The following is a 19,831-nucleotide window of genomic DNA, read 5'->3' as shown; positions in this document are numbered from 1 at the left end:
GAGGGAGCTAAGAGGATTTGGGCTCCCAACAGACGAATGGCAATTCCTGGTTTACAGCAAAAATACAAACACACATACATATACACACACACAGACACAAACAAAATAAAACCGAACACTTTGGCTGCAGCATGGAGAATGCACGGAGAATGGACATGATAGAGATTCTTATGGGGAGACCACCATCTGCAGGTGGGCATTAATGGTGGCTTTGGCAAGAATGGTAACAATGCCAGCCAAGGGGGCTTTGAAATCAGTAAATGAGTGTTTGAAAATGCATACTTGACAGCACTATTTCTTGTAGGTTAAGATTACATTCACAGAGATCAAAATACCTCATTAGCATGATTAATGTGAACAAACAGACTGGATAATTTAGCCTCTCAGTGATTTATTAGGCCAGAACCACATAGCTGTTTCCCCAGAGAAGAGAACGGGGTCGTGCCATCGTGTTCCAACATCTGCATTCAGTGACACCATGTTGGTAGCCTGAAATCAGCCACGGTGGGACTACTTACACCATGGAAACCAGAGCTGGTTGTTACAAATTTACAAACACTACTGACAAATGTCCTTAACTAATAGAGATGATGAAATCCTTAAAGATAGTTTAAATTAAACCACTGATCCAAAGTCACATACCAGAAGATCATGGCAGAACCAGGATGACCGTGGAAATCTAATACACCAAAGGCACCCTTTCTCTCCCTTCCTTCTTTTTTAAAGATTTATTTATTTGAGAGAGAGAGAGAGAAAGAATGGGGAGAGGGGCTCAATCTCATGACCCATGAGATCTTGACCAGAGCTAAAACCAAGAGTTGGACGCTTAACCAACTGAACCACCCAGGTGTCCTAAGACACCTCTTCTCTTAAAGAGTACAATTATGATGAGCAGTGAGTAATGAACAGAATTGCTAAATCACTATATTGTACACCTGAAATTATATAATTAACATTATATTGGAATTAAAATTAAAAACTTAAAGTCTCTTGACCTTAGAATGTGCCACGACCTGAATTATTTTTACTTTCCTGGATTCATGGTTTAGTAATCTTTTTTTCTGAATCTTTGTTATTCTATATCTACATATGTACTTTGGATACCACTTTTCTTGATTATGATGATGAAAAACATATTTCATCAAGATCATTCTGTTTTTAAAATAAAAAATGTCAACAATAAAAACAAAAAGTGCAGTTTATATTTTAAATATGATTGGGAAAATGCTGCATAGCTTATGGCGGCAGTAGACTCACAGTGGCCTAGAGAAAAATACATCTGAGAATTTGGGGGCCAGACTCTTACAGAAGGGTCTGCGCAAACTTTATGAAAGAATATGTCTGGATATCCTCATGCTCTCATCTTCTAGAAGCAGTCTTTTTTTTTTTTTTTTTTTTTTTTTAGAAGCAGTCTTAAGAGAGGGTTTTGGATTTTCAAATCATGCTGAGGTTCAAATAGGTTCCGTTTTGTGCTTTAATCATAAAAAGAATAATTTGGCTCAGTGCATGTTTCAGTTAATTTACAAGTTGATAAAATTCCTTCTAAAAGTCAGAACAGCTTTTCTGCAAGTGCTATCTGATATTTTGACACAACTCTCCCTATATTTCTCTCAAATATAATCATCTCCATTTTATGTGACTGATTAGGAGAGTTAATAATAACAGATTTCTTTTTTCTTAAGATTTTATTTATTTATTCATGAGAGACACAGAGAGAAAGGCAGAGACACAGGCAGAGGGAGAAGCAGACTCCACGCAGGGAGCCCAATGCAGGACTCGATCCTGGCACTCTGAGATCACTCCCTGAACTGAAGGCAAACGCACAACTGCTGACCCATCCAGGCGTCCCTTATAACAGACTTCTATGTAGAGCTCAGAGAACATTATGTCTACAATTTTCTATACAGTGTCTATATAGTGTCGGTTAAGCATCTGACTCTTGATTTCAACTCAGGTCATGGTCTCAGGGTTGTGGGATTGGGCCCCACATCGGGCTCTACGCTCAGTGGGGAGTCTCTCTCTCTGTATCTCTCTGCCCTTCCCCCTCACATGCATGAGCTCACATTTTCTCTCTCTAAAACAATAAATAAATATTTTTTAAAAATCTGTTGTAGTAACTGCATCTACTACTGTTTGAATTTCACTGTCTTTTCTTCTCATGTGTATGTATGGAGCACATATAAGTTTGTCTCATACTAAAAAAAATGGGTAAATCTTCTAAAATGCTACTTAAATTCCTCATTTGGGATAATAATAGTAATAATAATAATAATAATAATAATAATAATAATGTTCTTTTTGTTCCTTGAGAGCATGCTAATGAAGTCACCAAATTTCAAAATTGCCAAGCACAGCTCAGTGTGGAGTCCACCACATGGGAAAAATGCTTTAACCCCACAGAGCTTTAACCACCATAATCTGATTAAAATGAGTTTGTAGCTGGTCAGCTCACCAACTGATGTTCTTTTACTAGTCCTTTATATTAAAACTTTTTCTTTTTTTTACCTTTTGGGCTGTCTTTAAGTCTTCCTCTTCATCTTACAAATTCTACCCAAACGGAGGAAAAAAGCTGATGGTCCTCAAGTTGTGTCTCCTCTGGGCTTAGCAGCATTATCACTAACTGGGCAATGGTTAGGAATGCAAGTTCTCAGACCTTACCCCAGACCTGCAGAATCAGAAACTCCAAGGTTGGGGCCCAGGGATCTGTGTTTTAATAGCCCTCTGGGTGATTCCAACGTACACTAAAGTTTGGTAGCCAGCACTCCAGATACCACAAGACCTAACCAGTGATACCTTAACACCACTAATCATTGGATGAGCCTTAATGAAAATTCTTAATTGCACTCATGATACACACTGATGGAATAATCACATAATTGGTTGGCTAAACAGGGACACATTTGAGCATGAAAGGAGTGCTATTAAAAATAATGCAGAGACAGGGGTATAACCTGAACTGTTATAGTCAAAACTATAGTCCCTCTAGCTTCCATTAAAACCTGGGCTATCACTTATGGTATCTGGATCAACTAGTCAGAAGAATGAAAGACTTCTATAACAGAATTAGTGTGGCCTCCGTAGATAGAGTTTCATTTACATATATAAAGTGCTGAGAGGTCCATTTTGAGATACTATCAACTAGGAAGTCATAAGTATTTTGGTCATTTTAAAATTGTCAATATTTTGACATTTCTCATGGGAGTGATCCATATTTGCAACTCTCATTTCATTATTTCCCATCTTTCTTACAAAATGGATTTACAATAACCCTCTCTGGAATTTCTCCTTTATTCTAATGACCTTGTAGAAAACCCAATTGTTTTTCCCTTAGACTTTATCATCACTGGCCTCTCCACCAGCCTCTAAATTGTTTCAGATGTCCATCACCAAAGATCTGGGGCATGGTCAGGATAAAGATCTGAAGTGGTTCTTTTAGGTCAGCACAACACAGACCTAACAATAAATTCAAAATTGGACCAAGATGATGTGCCAGGATGCACCAAAGAAATCTTACACTCAGGCCAAACGTCTTCATTAGCACCAAAGTGCTAAAATTCCTTTACTAGATTTTTCAAATAGGACATCATGCAGATTGAGGGGCGCTAAATAAAAAAAATCTGAATTGAGTCCAAACCAATATGCTCTTCTGGGATAGGGGCAAGTGGGTGTGATGTCAAAATGGGCCGGAACTTTCATTTAGATGATAGCTTTTCTGAGTATAGCTGTGGCCACTGTCTAGCTGGCTCTGGGACTTAGACCCATGGCAGCATGGTGCACAGCTTAAACTAGAATTTTACCGTGGCCATCAATGCATCAACAGCTGACTAGTCGGGTCGATGGCCCATATGGTACTGAACACAGTGAGCAACAGCAGCCACAGGTGATGACACAAACTCTTCCAAGCAGCTGTTACACAGTGACAAGAAGTGAGGTAATTTCGGGTAGGATGAATAAGAGGGATTGCCAACGATGAAGGAGAGTTTTGGGTTGACTGATGGGGCTGCAAGAAGAGTATAATATACTATCACTCCAGAGGATGGTGGTTCTTTTTGAATAATGAATGGCTCCTGGCTGATTATAATTATGAAATGCCAAGTCACAGAAAGTACAGAGTTTTGGTGAACAAGAATTACGCCATGAGCCAGCAGTTTTACACAATTGCAGTGTGGAAGCAATTGTTGATCTTGCAGCAGGTGTTGCATTCCTAGTTTTTGTGCAGTTTCACAAATAAATCCTTCAATTACTAAGTGTAGGCTATTCAGGTTTTATGCCTTTTAGCCTTTTTTCCATTTTTTGAAACGTTTTCTTATTTGTTTTTACCGAATTTCAACCTGAGAGAAGACTGAAAAATTCAAATACTAAAGCAGGGGCGCCAGGGTGGCTCAGTTGGTTAATCATCTGCCCTCAGCTCAGGTCATGATCCCCCTGGGATCAAGCCCCATGTGGGGCTCCTTGCTCAGTGGGGAGTCTGCTTCTTCTTTTCCTCCCCACTCATCTCTCTATTACTATCTGTCTGTATCAGATAAAGAGAGAAGCTCTCTCTGTTTCTTTCTCAAATAAATCACTAAAATCTTAAAAAAAATTACTAAAGCAATTCCTATGAGTAAAACTTGTTTCTGATACATGATGAAGCCAGTCAGATGAAACAATGTAATGCTTGGTTATTATTGGCTGTTGTCCACAGGGCTCGGTGCTGATTGGGACTCAGATGCTGCCCTGAGACATTGTACAATGTATACTGACTGACTTTTAGATTGGTTCCTAATTTAGGCATATATCTTGACTCCTCAATTACATTGGAAAACATCCTGAGAGCTGAAACCATATATATAAAAGTTCATGGCCCCCATAGTAGCACAAGCTCATCTTAATCCTACATTTCTCCTCCAGCTTGCTTCTACCTACCTTGCTGCCCTCCTCCCATGGCTGACTTGCTCCCTCCCAGATCCATCAGCCTCCCTGTGGCTGGGGCACTGTTGTATAATAACCAGGCTGGTCTTTGTCCCTGGTCCCTAGGGGGAGACTCTTAGGTCCTTGGAATTTCCCAAATGATAGAAATGTCTTAATTCTTCCCAAGCCCCTTGGATCATACCTGACCAGCTTCAGGATGGAAGAGATTCACTGGAAAGACCAATCACACTTGATTAAAGGGTTGGAAAAAAAAATAAATAAGTAAAGGGTTGGGATTTTGAGTTCACTTGACCTCCAGGGAGGGGAGGGAGGCTGAACGTTGAGTTTAATCATATTGCCCATGATTCCACAAATCAGGCTTATGTAATAAATGCCCAATAAAACCCCTAGACACTGAGGTTTGGTGGAGCTTCCTGTAAATACTCTGATGCACAAGGAGGTGACAAAGCTGGATTCTGTGAGGAGAGGGTCCAGAAGCTCTTTGACCCCACTCCTCCAAAACCTTGTCCCAACCATCTCTTCATGTAATTGACCCTCCTGGTTTGTATCCTTTATAATAAAATGTAATTGTGAGTACAGTGTTTCCCTGAGTTCTGGGAGTCGGTCTAGTGAATCATTGAGCCTGAAGGGGGGGTGGGAATCCCTGAATTTATAACCAGTCTGTTGAGAAATGCAGGTGGCCTAAGAACACTCCAAGTGTGGTTGGTGTCTGATGTAAGAGGGACCACATCCTCTAACTGTGTTAGCTCTTAGTGGTCAGTACCAGAGTTAAGTTGCAGTATTCCTAGTTGGGCCTAATTTGGAACAGGTAGGTGTTAGAATGGGCATCAACCCTGTTCAGTGTCTCTGGTTGTGGGCCCTGTGGCCATGAGCTGCTGCAGGTGGCAAGAAGGGGTGGGTGCCAAGGTAGCAGCGGTGAAGAAGCTGCAGGACAAACAGTCCAGGTCACTGGGCTAGATGGGCATTTGCTCTTGCTAATTGTTGGTGGTCTGAAACCTATAAATAGCCAATATTCGATTTTTTAAAACTTTTTTAAAGAGAGCCATAGAAAACAGAACATACCCAGACACCTACAGCTATATACACACCTAGGATAGAACCATGCAAGGCAGGATTTGTACAGGGTGTGCTTATGGCAAAAAGAATAAAGTGAAAAGGCTGCTGTTGGATCACAATCTTTAATAAGGTCTCTCTTTACCCCCTACTCATTCTGCCTTTGGGGTCAGGAGCAATTTAAAATCTACCAGCTGGTGAATGTTTTGTGGATTGAAACTGTTTACTCTAGTATGTTCTACCCATTTTCTTGTCAAGGGTGAATTTTGTGTATTACAAATAATTGACATTGCACCAAAAAGTGAAAGTACTGACATATTTTTTTAATAATACATTTTCCTAGCATCAAATCTAAGCTCCTTTCCTAGCCTAGGGGGCCCCTGCATGATCCAGTCTATCCCTCTCCCCTCCCACATCCTTGGTCACCATTTGTCTTCCTCACCAGCTCCAGCCACATGGGTTGTCCAGCTGGTCCTCCCTCACGTCCAGCCTATCCCTGTCAGACTGGCTCTTCCTGGTTCTAAATCTTTCCATGGCTTGCTCACTTATCCCTTGAGGTTTCTGCTCAAACTATCTCCCCAGAAATGCTGTCCTTGACTGTCCAATCTAATAGAGCTCCATCCCTGTCTATTCCTTTACCTTGCTTTGTTTTTTCCTCCTCATTCTCTGACATGATCTACATTAAACTATTATTTGTCTGTTCCCAATAATAGAGCACGAGTTCTAGGAGGGCTCATTTGGTTTTGTTGTGCATGTTCTTTGAGCCTAGAAAAGTGTCTGGCTCATAGTAGGCTTTCAATAAATGATGGCTGAAAAAAGGCAGAGGTCAAAATGGAGGATGCAGAGACAGAAAAGTGTTCTGCTATGGCTACTGCAATTTTTACAAAGGTCCAGAGGTGGGGAACATTCAGGTAAGAGGTAAAGGGACTTGTGCCATGCCGGGAGGGTCCATGCTCCATGTTAATGCCAACCAAGGTAAAACCACTCTTGACAGTCTCCAAATAAGAGGATGCTTAGAGGGCAGAGAACAAGTAAAGCAAGCTGCGACTCCAATATTTGTCTGAATCCCAGCTTTGCCTGTCATTAGGTGTGTGATCAGAGAAGATTATTATTTAAGTTTCTCTGAAAATGCGGATAACACTTATATTTTAGGATTTCTATAAGGATTTGATAAAATGATGTAGAGGAACCAATGCAATGCCTTTCACTTGTGGGGAAAAAGAGTGCTGACATGTATCACATGCTTCTGGTGGGAGGAGAATGGAATGGGAGTTAGGGTAGGGCAGTGTGGGTATAGCATGTGGCAGCACGTAGCTGGCGGCAAAGAGGACAGAGTGAGTGGAAGAAGTCATCTATAGCTGGCCTCATGGATCATGACATCCCAGAAGTCAACAGATTTTCAGGGACCAGAACAAGGAGTCACCCCAGAGTGAGTTTTTCAATTTTCCCATACTAGATGGTATTTGGGAGTTAAAGAGGGTTTTCTCTCCACTTTGCCCCACCTCACTGCTGAGTCACCTTGTGGGAATGAGGAGCCCATTCATTTGTTCCATATTCCCAAACACAACTTTTGCCTTTACGCGTCCACTTTCTAAAATGTCAATTCCACAAGTCAGGCTTTCAAAATCAACTATTTGAAAATCACTGGCACACCACCCCCAGAATGGGAAAATGCTATTTTTGTCTCGGTTTCTCTGCAAGGGCAGCCTGTGGTCAGGCTTCCTAGGCCCACACAGAGCTGACCCCATTTGTGTATCTGGACTGTTACTTTGAAAGACAGCTATGAGGCTTTTTTTCCTAGGGTGTTTCAGCTCTTCCACATTTTACTAAATACACTATTAAACCCCTTTTACTTCCTCTCTTTTATTTATCTTACCCAATGGACGCAGAGAACCACTTCCACACATCAAGTTTATCTCTTCCCTCTCCTGTTCTGGCCTCTTTGTCACCTCTCTTCAAGGACTACTGTTTTGGAGAAATGATGTTGACCCTTAGTTTTGCCTGGTCCCAAAGCCCATGGGCATGCTATGAATCATGTTAAAGAAGACTTGCCCTTGAAGCCATTCTGGGGTTCACCATAACCTTGTGCTTGAAAATTAGATTATAGGGGATGTCTGCACTTTGGCCCAGTTTGTGGCTTCAGTATACTGCCAGTGAACGCATGCCTACTTAACTTTGATGTTGACAAGCTTTTTCATGTCCTAACAAACAAGATTTATTTGGATTTAAAATTTATCACCAGGAATGGAAAATTGATGGTTTTGCCAGTATTAGTAGCCAAGATTTCCAAGTCCTGTTGAACTCAAATTTATCCTTAGCTCTCCAATAGATGTTCTGTTACATCTTATAAATGTCACCAGGCAGATATGAATATACATTTTTCTTTCTATTAAGATTTTGATGTAATTTGATTACAGCTTTATGTGCCAGTCATAAATATTTTTAAAAGCTATTGTAGTCATTCATCCCAAAGATTAATCATTTTTTGGAATCTGGGGTACTTGTTTAGAATTTAGAAGAATGTTATCAGTAGCCTCAAGCTACTCAAGCCTCAATTTAATGGTTGGGTTGGGTTGGGAATGACGCTCTTTATTGGAATTATAGAAACATCTATTCAACATTACTTAAGGTATTTGGCTTTGATTTATATCCCTGGTCATAGTTTATGTGTCACAGAAGACTGAACATAAGTTTCCCACATTTTTGCTCCTCAGAGTAATCTGCCTCCCCCACACCCTATTGCTTCATAATACTTTTTTAATTTGCTGAAAAATGTGGGGAATGATTTGGCAATACTACTATATAATGTTGACTGTATTGGTTTAGATTGTGCCCAATTACCAGCTGTTTCTGGAAAAAAAGGTAATCTAATTATCTTAACTTAAAAGACAGGTGCCTTTAGGCTAATGTGATATATAAAAGAACCCCAAATACATTATTTACTATTCATTTCAAAAGACTTCTTTCCTAAAGGAAGAACCACAGGATTTCTGTAAGTGACAATTTCCCCAGATGCATTAGAAGCCTGATTCAATTTTCAATACAAAATACATTTATATGCAACATTCCAAAGACATGCCTACTGTAAAACATGAGGGAGAGATTATTTTGATGTGTTTTACCAGGTTAGGCAGCTAATTTAGAAAAATCTTATTTATACTGACAACCATTTTATTGCAAAGTCAAATTTTATAGGATGAAAGTAGCTGATGCAATGTGCAGTGTAAACTTTCTACCAGCCAAATCCCACTTTTAATATAGCATCTCCTGTGCTCATTCCCTGAGTCACAGTATCACTGTCTTATTGCATAGAATTCCACTGTAACAAGTTCACTTATGACAGCTGGAGCAAGGCAACGAGATGTTTTTGATATGCCCCGCCTCGAAGTGGCTTGGAATCCAGGGGCTGGAGGGCACTGCATTCCCAGGCTTCCAGCTGGGGTCAAAGTGCTACAGGCTCCAGTAAGCAGGCTGCAATTACCTGCAGCCACACGTCACCAGATGGTGCGCAAAGCAGCCTGCCACCTGGCCTAGTTCATTGACAGCACTGGACAGGCTCTCCCTCAGAGCTGGTCACTGGCAATTTATCTCCACCCTGGTCTGAAGATCAAACCCAGAGCTCACAAGGATGTATTCTTTATTGAAAATAAAACAATTTACATAGTGCTTTTGAAAATCTAAAAGCCAACATAACATTCTAGAAAACATGTCTTTCTAGGTTTCCCTGCTGTCACATGCACATCAAGACCACTTAGATTTTTTTTCTGCTTATTGCCTGGCACACTCAGCCCAGCAAGCACCCCGCATCTGGGGGTGGATGCACACATGCAAGAATGTGGGTAGACTTTTACTATCATCACTCCCCCACCTGCTACTTCTGGTTAGTCCCTGATTACTTACATTTGTTTATTAATAAATCTCTCATGTCGTATTCTTTTCCTCTACCATAGTGCTTCCAGGGTTCTTAAAACCATCATCATAAGGGCACCTGGGTGGTGCAGTCTGTTAAACATCAGGACATTTAGTTTTAGCTGAGGTCATGATCTCAGGATCACTACCCTCAGCAAGGAATCTGCTTGAGATTCTCTCTCCTTCTCCCTCTGCCCCTCCCATTTGCTCTCTCTCTCTATCTCCAATAAATAAATAAATCTTTAAAAAGAAAAAAAAAAAACCATCAAAAAAAAAAAAAAAAAAAAAACAACCCATCCATCATCATGGGCTGCTCTTCTGCTTGAACACCATCACTTCCTAATCGATCAAATCTAAACACCTTGGTCTCTTGGTATAACATCAAAGCCCAACCAGTATGTAGCTATCCAATCCCACTGACAGCTACCTTTCTTGTATCCTGCTCAGCATCTCACCCTCCCTCATCACTCTTTGTAAGGTAGTTGAAGAATGCATAATTGGGAGGGCATAAGATAGGGAGCCTCCTGGCAGCTGATCTTGGGTGAGTCACTTTTGTTCTTGGATCTTCCCTTAGGAGAGGGATTCCTGAGCTGGACTGGGAGGTTGGACTAGTTCCTTCAGCCCTTAGATTCTCAGGCTTTATCATCTCAATTTCTCTTAGGTTTGTGGGCAAAAAATCAGAATAGATATGAAAGTAAAAGTGGAGGGGGCAGCCCGGGTGGCTCAGCGGTTTAGCGCTGCCTTCAGCTCAGGGTGTGATCTTGGAGTCCCGGAATCGAGTCCCACACTGGGCTCCCTGCGTGGAGTCTGCTTCTCCCTCTGCCTATGTCTCTGCCTCTCTCTCTCTCTCTTTCATGAATAAATAAATAAATAAATCTTAAAAAAAAAGAAAGTAAAAGTGGAGGAGAAATGATTAATAACATTAAAATTGGTACTATTTCAATCACATAATGCCTTAAATAGTTTGTTGCTCTTTCATATTTATTATTTCATTCTATTCTCTCATAAATCCTGTGAAGGGCAGCCCCAGGTATCCCCAAGACACTAGAGAGGAAAATTAAGGTATAGCTATCATTTTTTAACCAGTGCCACAGAGATAATGAGAAAGTCAGAACTAGAATACAGGCTTCTGATTTCCAGTTCCCAAGACCCTTTCTTGAGATTGTGAAGTACTAGAATCCTTTTCATGATCATATCTTAGAAAAGAGTCCTACATAATGCTCTAAGTATATATAGACACCTTTAAAACGCTTGGAGTTAGACCTAAAAGCTCAACTTGTGATAAATGAAATGTGTATAATGACACCTCAATGATAAAATGTCTTCCAGAACAAAGAAAACCTCAACTATGAATTAATCAACGGGACTAACACATCTAAAAGCAACTATGTCAACCAGGAAGCAGGTAGTTAGCTTGGAACAAATGGGGCAGACGGCAGCAGAACTGGTTTGTGTGCCTAGCACTCTCCCCAGGATATGGGGCTAGGCTCTGCATGTTCCTCATGGAAGAAAAAAATGAGAGTAGTAGTTACAGTAAGTTAGAATAAGAAATATGATGGTCCAGGTGCTATCATATTTACATTTAGTATTTCACTGTATTTAAAGGAACTCCATTGCCCTGGCTATTTTCCCTTCTCTGTTTTATTTTTCTCTGTGGCAACCATTAGGGTCTAGCAGACTGTCATTTATTTACTTTTTGATTGCCTGCTATTAGAACATGAACTTCATGAGGATAGAGATTTTCGTTCATTTTGTTGACTGCTGTTCCTCAGTGCCTAAAATAATGCCCAGGACATGGTAAGTATTTAATAAATAGTTGGAAATGAAAAACAGAAGAATGAATTTTCACAATAACCCTAAGGTAGGTGCTAGTCCTAGCTCATTTTACACAGAAGCACACCGACACGTGGGGTGACTGTTTCCCAAGGTCACAGATCTGGTCAGTGGGACGCCGGAGCTCACACGCAGGAGTGACGCTCTCTGTAAAAACTCTAGCCTATAGCTGTGTGCAGCAATGAGATTGCATCAGCTTATCTTAGTCTGATCCACTAAACATTCAAATCATGCAACCAGCTAACTCCCTTTGCTCCAAACCTCTGCTCATTAAGCAACCTTCTGATTATAATCTGGCTTCTCAGGGAAAAAAAAATACACTGACCAGCTATCATGCACGTCTGTTCTGCTTGGAAATTATAATTTATCTTGTGAAATCAATCCAGAGGCATTCTGATTTTTCCACATTTCTGTCTCTTGACTCTGATTAGTGTGGTCCCACCTCAATTCATTCTGTGTCCTCTGATGGCATCAAGTATCTGAGATTGCAAAGTTTTGCACAGGATCTAGAACGTTATCACCTAAGAAAGGCTTGTCAGGAACGCTGTCACTGGAAAACCACCCGGTGACCTGTGGTTGGGCAGCCTCCCCAGGTGGCAGCCCGATATCACTGTATTCCCATCTGACCCAGGATAAAGCATTTTTAGCAGAGCACTGTTCTGACCACAGTTATCTGGTATAATTTGGGAATGACAGCAATGAACATGAATTGTGCAATGAAGCTCATTGGTATCATGCTGGCTCCGCCAGAGTAGAAAAGTAAGCCATGGTATTATTTCAGGTTTTACTAGCAAGGTTAAACTGGAAACTCTAAGCAAGTCAGACAGTTTTCATGTCTGAACACAGAGGACCTGAGAATGGAAAACGAACAATGCAGTTGTATAGAATGAAAATTAGATTGAAAGCTTAGTAATTCCTGTACTTGAGTACCTAATAATATTCTTAATATTAGGCATTGTACATTCCCCAAACATGCCAGGATTCAAGAAATGACTCCTGCAAACTTAATTACATGCATCTTTTTTTTTTTTTTTTTTTTTTTTGGAGGGGGGAAGCTGTTATTTTTTCCTTGACATATTGTATTCCTAGACTCAAGACACAGGAGTTCAAAGTCATAGATCAGAATTTTCATTAGGTAACACATGACACCCTTGAAACTTTAAATTGTTCATGCTTGTTTACCATTATATACATGGATTTAGTTTTAAATCTTAAAATAAATTTACCCATCTGTGCATTATTCTAGAAGATAAAAAGCAGAAAATATTTTCTATAGGAATTAAACTGTGGAAAATATTTGCATACTACTTTTAAAAATACAATGTTTTAATTTAAAAAAATCTATCATTGAAAGGTTTAAATAGGATGGTTCTTAAAAAAAACTGTGTCTGCTGAAGACAGCGTTATATGATGAGAGCAGCTGAGATGTTTGGGCACAATGGCCAGTGAGTGTGTAAGGGGAAACCCTTGCCCCAACACTGGTCCCACAGCTGGTGCCTGCACAGAAATCATTTCTGACCTGAGCATTTTTAGGTAATATAGTATTATTCTTGCACATTGTCCAATTTACCATGAAAACTATAAATTATTTTAAACTAGAAAATAAAAATGATATATAGGAGGTCTTTACAAGGACACAAGGGAAATCTGTTTTTAATTAATTGTCAGTTAAATATCCTCTTTTGCTTGCTGACAAGTTTTCAGTGATTATGCAATGAATATTCTTCTGTTCCTACATTAGTTGGTCTCTTCATGTAACCGTGTAGCTTGCTTTCCTTGCTCTTTTTGCAAACTTTACAGGCATTTCCTGTGTGATGTAGAAAAGGTAGTTTCTCCCAGCTTAATGGCTAATTGCAGCAGCAGGCAGGGGAAATAAGAAAATCCAACTAAAATTGCAAATAAGTAACGAAGAGCTATGTGAGCTGTAACTACAATTTCACACCCTGTTGCAACTGTTTTTTAATAAAGCCTTTGTCGACAATTCCTTTTGCTAATTTTAGTTTGATATTTTGATGTTTACTAGGGATATATTTTACAGAAAGTAGCTCTGGGTTATGTTTATGGTTTTCATTAGCAGAGATGTCTTTATCGGAAGTCACCCAACTACAGTCCCATCTTTGTTCTATCTTCAAAATAAACACATTCTTTTGTTGTTGGAATAACTCAAATACAATCTACCATGTTCTTCTCCACTATTGTTTTGGGATTTCTTTTAGGATAAAAAGATGAAAAAGAATGCAAGTTTTTATAAGAACATCTCTCCTATTGTATACCTTTATTTACAGACATCATAGGAAGGATGTGCCCACTTGATCGGGAGGGTGTAATTTGCTGGAATGTTTGCTTTTGATAAATAACAATAAAAACAACCTATTGGGGCGCCTGGGTGAAGTTGGTTGAACCTCTGACTCTTGGTTTAGGCTCAGGTCATGATCTCAGTTTTATGAGATGAAGCCCTGCATTGGGCTCTCTGCTCACAGAGACTTTTCTCTGCAGAAAGTCTGCTTAGCATTCTCTCTTCCTCTACACCCGCCACCTCGTCTCTCTCTCTCTCTCTCTCTCTCTCTCATCACACTCTAATAAATAAATCTTTAAAAAAAAACCAATAAACTGAGCAGTGACTTCAGAAAGGATAACTATATTGGTAGCTTTAATAACCATAAGGAAAGAAAAGTCATTTTGTCACTTCTGCTAATTTTGGAAGAATAATTTGCTGGCTCTATAAAACCAACATTATGACTTCTCAGTGAACAAAAAAAAGAGCATAACATGATTACTTGGCCCTACAGAAAATCGCCCATATGCCATTTGAACTGGGATTGATTAAAAGCAAGGACAGTTAACTGTGGTCTTTGAGGGTTATTCAAAAACCTCAACTTCCCCCAAATTTCCAAGCTATGATGCAATTCTTGATCTATTGAATTTTGTGGAGTGACTGTAGAGGTTTCTATTATATATAGATTGGAAACCAATTTACAATGTTAGATATATACTTTTATCTCTGAAAGCCCTTTGAGACAATTGTGTAAAATACTACATCAGGGATTGTTGGAAACATTGAAAGATATCATAACATAAAAATACATCAATGTCATTTAAATTGAACAAAATGGTTCCTTACTTTTCCGTGTACATTCTAACCATCTTTTCCACAAACTTGTTCAGTAAATACTACATGAAACAAGCATTTTGCACTTTGTCCCACAGATGCAATTTGCCAACCTGATTGATTTCTTTCTCTATAAGCTCATCTGATTTCTACATATTCTATATTTTTTCCTTTATTAAAGGTGATGTAATCTTAGCTTCGATCACATTCACATTCACATTCACCAAACTACTGAGAACAAGAGAAAAATGAAAAGATGAAGGTAGGAAACGATAAGATTTCACAAAGCAGGTTTGCAATGAAATATAAGAATCTGACAAAACTCATAAGGCAATATGGAAGATTAATGAAACAATGACTTTATATGAAAAAAAAGAAATCTGGCAATAGAAATAAACTAAGACACATATTTGGAAAAACTAAGAATGAGAAATCAAGCAGTAAGAAAGAATTATTTATTCTGAGGTGACTATGTTAGTCTGATTTGAACAGATCAAAAAATCTGTGTGTTGCTAGATGGAGAAATTGTAATCACTTGTGCTCACCCACGTTTCTACCTAATTCTTCTGAGTGCCCTGTCCTTCACTAATGATATAAACTGATTTCTATTACTTCTGGGTAGTACTTGATTAGACAAAGAGTAAGACAGAAAAGAGATGGCTGACATGGGTTGTTGATCTAAATCTGACTCTAGTTTTAGCTCCATCTCTTTTGCCACTTCCCTGCATAGACCAGAGCTGGCTACCTAATCCCAAACAAACAACACATGCTTTTCAGTGACAAATTATGCCCTGAGAATTAAATTTAGTTGACATTTAGGACTACTTGGTGCCCACTTGAATGAGAAGAATCTTGTAAGGTTGGTATATGATCCTCCTAGAAACCTTTGGCTTCCAAGTCCATCCAGACTTGCGGTTTTGATTATAAAATCACAGAATATCACAGTAAGGGTCTTTTAACAGATTTCACAGATTGAATTCAACTCCTTTTTTTTTTTTTTTTTTTTTATAAAAGAGAGCAAGAGGAGGTTAAATAACCTGGATAAGCTCTCTTGTGTCTCTTAATTTCTAAGTCAGTCTTCCATGTACAAGAGGTCAATTTTAGATTGGTTGAACCCTCTGATCAGAGGCTCCACCTCAATGTGTGTAGACTGAAGAGTTATGGAGAATGGGAGGAAGTTCTTCATTACTGGAGGTCTTCAGTAAGTACTGTAGGACAACAGCCCATCCTCATTCTTAGTCAATTCTTTCCACCACACCCATCCCTTGTTTTCCACTATAGGTTCCTTCCATCACATTTTCCATTAGCATGTTGATCGCTGGTTTTCGTTCTTCCAGCCTCTTGCCCCTTTACTACATTCTAGTATGAATTATTTGATACTTTATTAAAAAAAAACGTGTAACTCCTCTACTTAAAAGTCATCAATGTCTCTCCTTTGTTGGATCAAAGCAGAAACTTCTTACCTTGAGTAATTAACTACTGCTACCAGTTAGTCTCAACCTAATCCAGGTGGGTGGTGTCACCTGTGCTTTGATATCAATTATTCAAACCCGCTGATTTCTTTCATACACAACATCTTCTTAGCCTGCAGGATAGCTCCTCACCTATAGCTCATCAAATGTTGCTGCCTGCTATTGTCATCCAACCTTCTGGACAACATATCATGCTCTCCCAATTAGGCCCTACATTTTTTTTAAAAGATTTATTTATTTATTCATGATAGACACATACACAGAGAGAGAGAGAGAGAGAGAGAGAGAGCAAGAGAGGCAGAGACACAGGCAGAGGGAGAAGCAGGCTCCATGCCGGGAGCCCAACACGGGACTCGATCCTGGGACTCCAGGATTGCGCCCTGGGCCAAAGGCAGGCACCAAACCGCTGAGCCACCCAGAGATCCCCAGGCCCTACATTCTTGAAGCCGGGGATTTATTTATCCCTCATTTGTCCTCCCTACCATATCTAACCCATTGCTACAGACATAGTAGGCACTAAATAAAAGTTGTTGAATAAATAATAATTTTTTGAGCCTGGAAATGCTATTCTGATCCTAGCTTATATATATATTTTAAAATTGAATGTAACATTTATAATGTGTCAGATACCATATAAATATTAACTTGTTTCATCTTCATAAAAACCTTATAGGTAGAGATGTTTTACCCATTTTACAGAGGAAGACACTGAGACATAGGAAGGTTATCTGTCCAAGGCTCCAGAAGTCCCCAGGCCATGTCTAAAGCACTAGGCCACTCTATGTCTCTTACACATATGACATCCCTCCACCAACTCCCTTTCAACAACAGGCTCTTATTTTACATTATTTTTTTGGTCACTTGGGCACAAGTGAATTATATACTAGAAAACAAAGGGAAGGAGATAAGATGCTCTTAAGTAAGAATCAATTTTATAATCCCTAATAAAATTAGTTATCTTATTATTTGTCAGTGCTAAGTCTTTGTCTTCTAAAACGATATTTTCATAACTGGATTTAGGGCTCCCGAATAGTACTAGGTCCTCAGCCCAGGAAACAGAAATTCCTGAGACAGTGGCAATTTCCCAACCCCTGCCAGAATCATGGTTTAATTTTCTCTCAGAGCAATAAACTTCAGGTCTTCGAGGAAAACTCATAATCTGGTCCCTAAACGGTGTTGTCCTACAGAGACAGCTGGCAGCACAGAGGTGTGATCATATGAACAGTATACTGTGGGGATTTAACAGCCAGATTCTGGCCAGGATGGTGAAGGAGTCAATCCATATATGTCCATCCAGTGAATAAAATGGGAATAGTCAAATTTTGCCCACTCCCAAACTCCTGACACAATCGCTTCTCATTTGCAGTATAACAAACAGTAACATAATCAAAATTTTATATAAAAATATTTTAGGGGATGCCTGGGTGACTCAGTGGTTGAGCATCTGCCTTTGGCTCAGGTCATGATTCCAGGGTCCTGGGATCGAGTCCCACATGAGGGTCTTCAAAGGGAACCTACTTCTCCCTCTGCCTATGTCTCTGCCTCTCTCTCTCTCTCTCTCTTACGAATAAATGAATAAAATCCTTAAAAAATATTTTAGATATTAGGGCTGTCAGAATTTTAGAACTAGAACAGAAGAGACTTTGGAAACCACTCAGATTTTCATCATGAATGAGGAATTAATGTACATGGAAGTCAATCCTCTTCTAAGTCACAGGTAGAACCAGGGCAAGGGTCTTTATAGCACAACTTGGCACCCAGGTAGCTAGAAGAAAACCCTGGGCAATTATCTCTTCATAAAGTTACAGACACTTATGCAAATAAGCCACCCTTGAGTTCAGCTATTTTTGAACTTCAGATTCTGGTTTTTATGTCAGCTGCATTTAAAATGCTAATCAATAATCTCAGAGTAACATAAACACCTTGAAATCTTTCTTAAGAGTTCATGATGACAAGAGAACACCAATGCCAAAGGAAACTTAGAAGGCTGGAATATTCCTTGTAAAGCAAAATGCGTGTACTTTTTACGGGGACTTTTTCAAATGCTGAAAGAGACGGAAAAGGTGATTGCTTAAACTGAGGCGTGCTGCAAGTTCTTCACCTGAAGAAGCTTAGAAGGCACTCTTTGGAAAATAAAATATATTTTCTTTGTTGTTCCCACCAAAGAGCCAAGAAAAAGAAGAAGTGCACCTTTCCCATCCCACATGTAAGCAAGGTAAAATCTGTTCTTATGCAATCTTTGTTCTGACTCAATGGCAAGTCTGACTATTCCTCTTCACAGTATCCCCGTGTGCTCTCGGGGACACTCCTGACAGTGTGGGAACATCACTTGCAAAACTCAAATGGATTCATCAGTGTTCAGGCAATTAAAATAGGTAAGTAAGGTAAGTAAGCTGTTGATTCTGGGTTAACAAAGAAACAGGTAACAAATGGACTTGAGTTTGAGTGAGGCCACAAGATAGGAAGGTTCCTCTGCCCAATCTGTCCCCGTGGTAACACTCACATGACTATGTAAAAACTGGTGACTTTTTAGGATCTGCCTTCTACTCTGAATAGGAAGCTCTGTGACAGGCCACACATGTCCTCATGTCCTCTGTCCCCCTTTCCAGGGGCTACCACGGCTTGGGATGTGGTAGGAAGTGTTCATTGAACAAATGAAAGTTGGCCATTGCCTAACCTCTATGAGGACCACTATGCAGAAGCAATAATGTCTTTGAACATTAAAAAGCTTAAGAATGCTCTGAACCTGCAAAAAAGTATTTAGATGTGGCCATATTAAATAGCTACATATTTAAGTAGAAGTGGAGGGTCCAAACACTTACTGAGCGATAACCCTGAACCAGACATTGTGTTAGGTGCTAGGATATATGGGATTCTGTTTAAACCATACAAGAATCTTAATAATGAGTATTACCTCCATGAGGAAACAGACTTAGAAATCTGGGGTAGCCTACCTCAGATGCCATTATTTCAAAATCCTTTGGTCTTTAAATCCCCCCAAAAGGAAATGGACTCCATCAACATGATAGTAAATGACTAATCTTTGAAATGCACATGCTAAATCACTTTTGTGAAGTTCAGCAATTATTTTTCAGGAATTCCCTTAGCTAAAACTAGTTCAAAATCTGATGGCAATTAGCTTGTCTGATAAGCTTACCTAACACAAGAGCGGCCTTTCAGCTTAATTACCGACTCTGCTAATGACTCATGATACAGCATGGGCGATGCTAGTCTATTAAAAACCACTAGACAGAAGTCGTGTGGCTTTACGGTATATAGTTCTCATTCCCACAACTTACATTTTGATGGTATCTGTTACTCTCTGGAAGAAAGCCAGTATTTCTGAATAAAATGTATCAGTCCTAACAATGTGGACCTGATTATTCCAGAAAGCCAACTGAGAATTGAACAAGATCTTACAGTAATGAGTAGGACTGGGAAACAAGAATTTTCTTCAGCACAGTGAGAAGAAATCCTTTTATTAAAGTTATGAGAATCAGAGATGTGAACATCTCTTTATAAGTTTAAAATAAATGACTTAGGA

General features: G+C 39.5%; 1 protein-coding gene and 1 long non-coding RNA gene across 4 annotated transcripts in view; one reads left to right on the top strand and one right to left on the bottom strand.

Annotated features, from left to right (window-relative positions):
• ITPR2 (inositol 1,4,5-trisphosphate receptor type 2) overlaps positions 1–19,831 on the bottom strand; it is a 472,019-nt gene that overhangs the window by 18,541 nt on the left and 433,647 nt on the right. The gene's annotated exons all lie outside the window — the stretch shown is intronic.
• LOC125753834 (uncharacterized) lies at positions 3,712–18,693 on the top strand. The gene is made up of 3 exons (XR_007406482.1): positions 3,712–3,931; positions 14,997–15,077; positions 18,228–18,693. It is a non-coding gene; the product is annotated as an uncharacterized LOC125753834 (long non-coding RNA).

This window comes from Canis lupus, chromosome 27 (assembly GCF_003254725.2).
Source record: "Canis lupus dingo isolate Sandy chromosome 27, ASM325472v2, whole genome shotgun sequence".
In the NCBI taxonomy this organism is placed as follows: domain Eukaryota; kingdom Metazoa; phylum Chordata; class Mammalia; order Carnivora; family Canidae; genus Canis; species Canis lupus.
The sequence above is the reverse complement of the archived record's forward strand: the minus strand, read 5'-3'. Positions and strand labels throughout refer to the sequence as shown.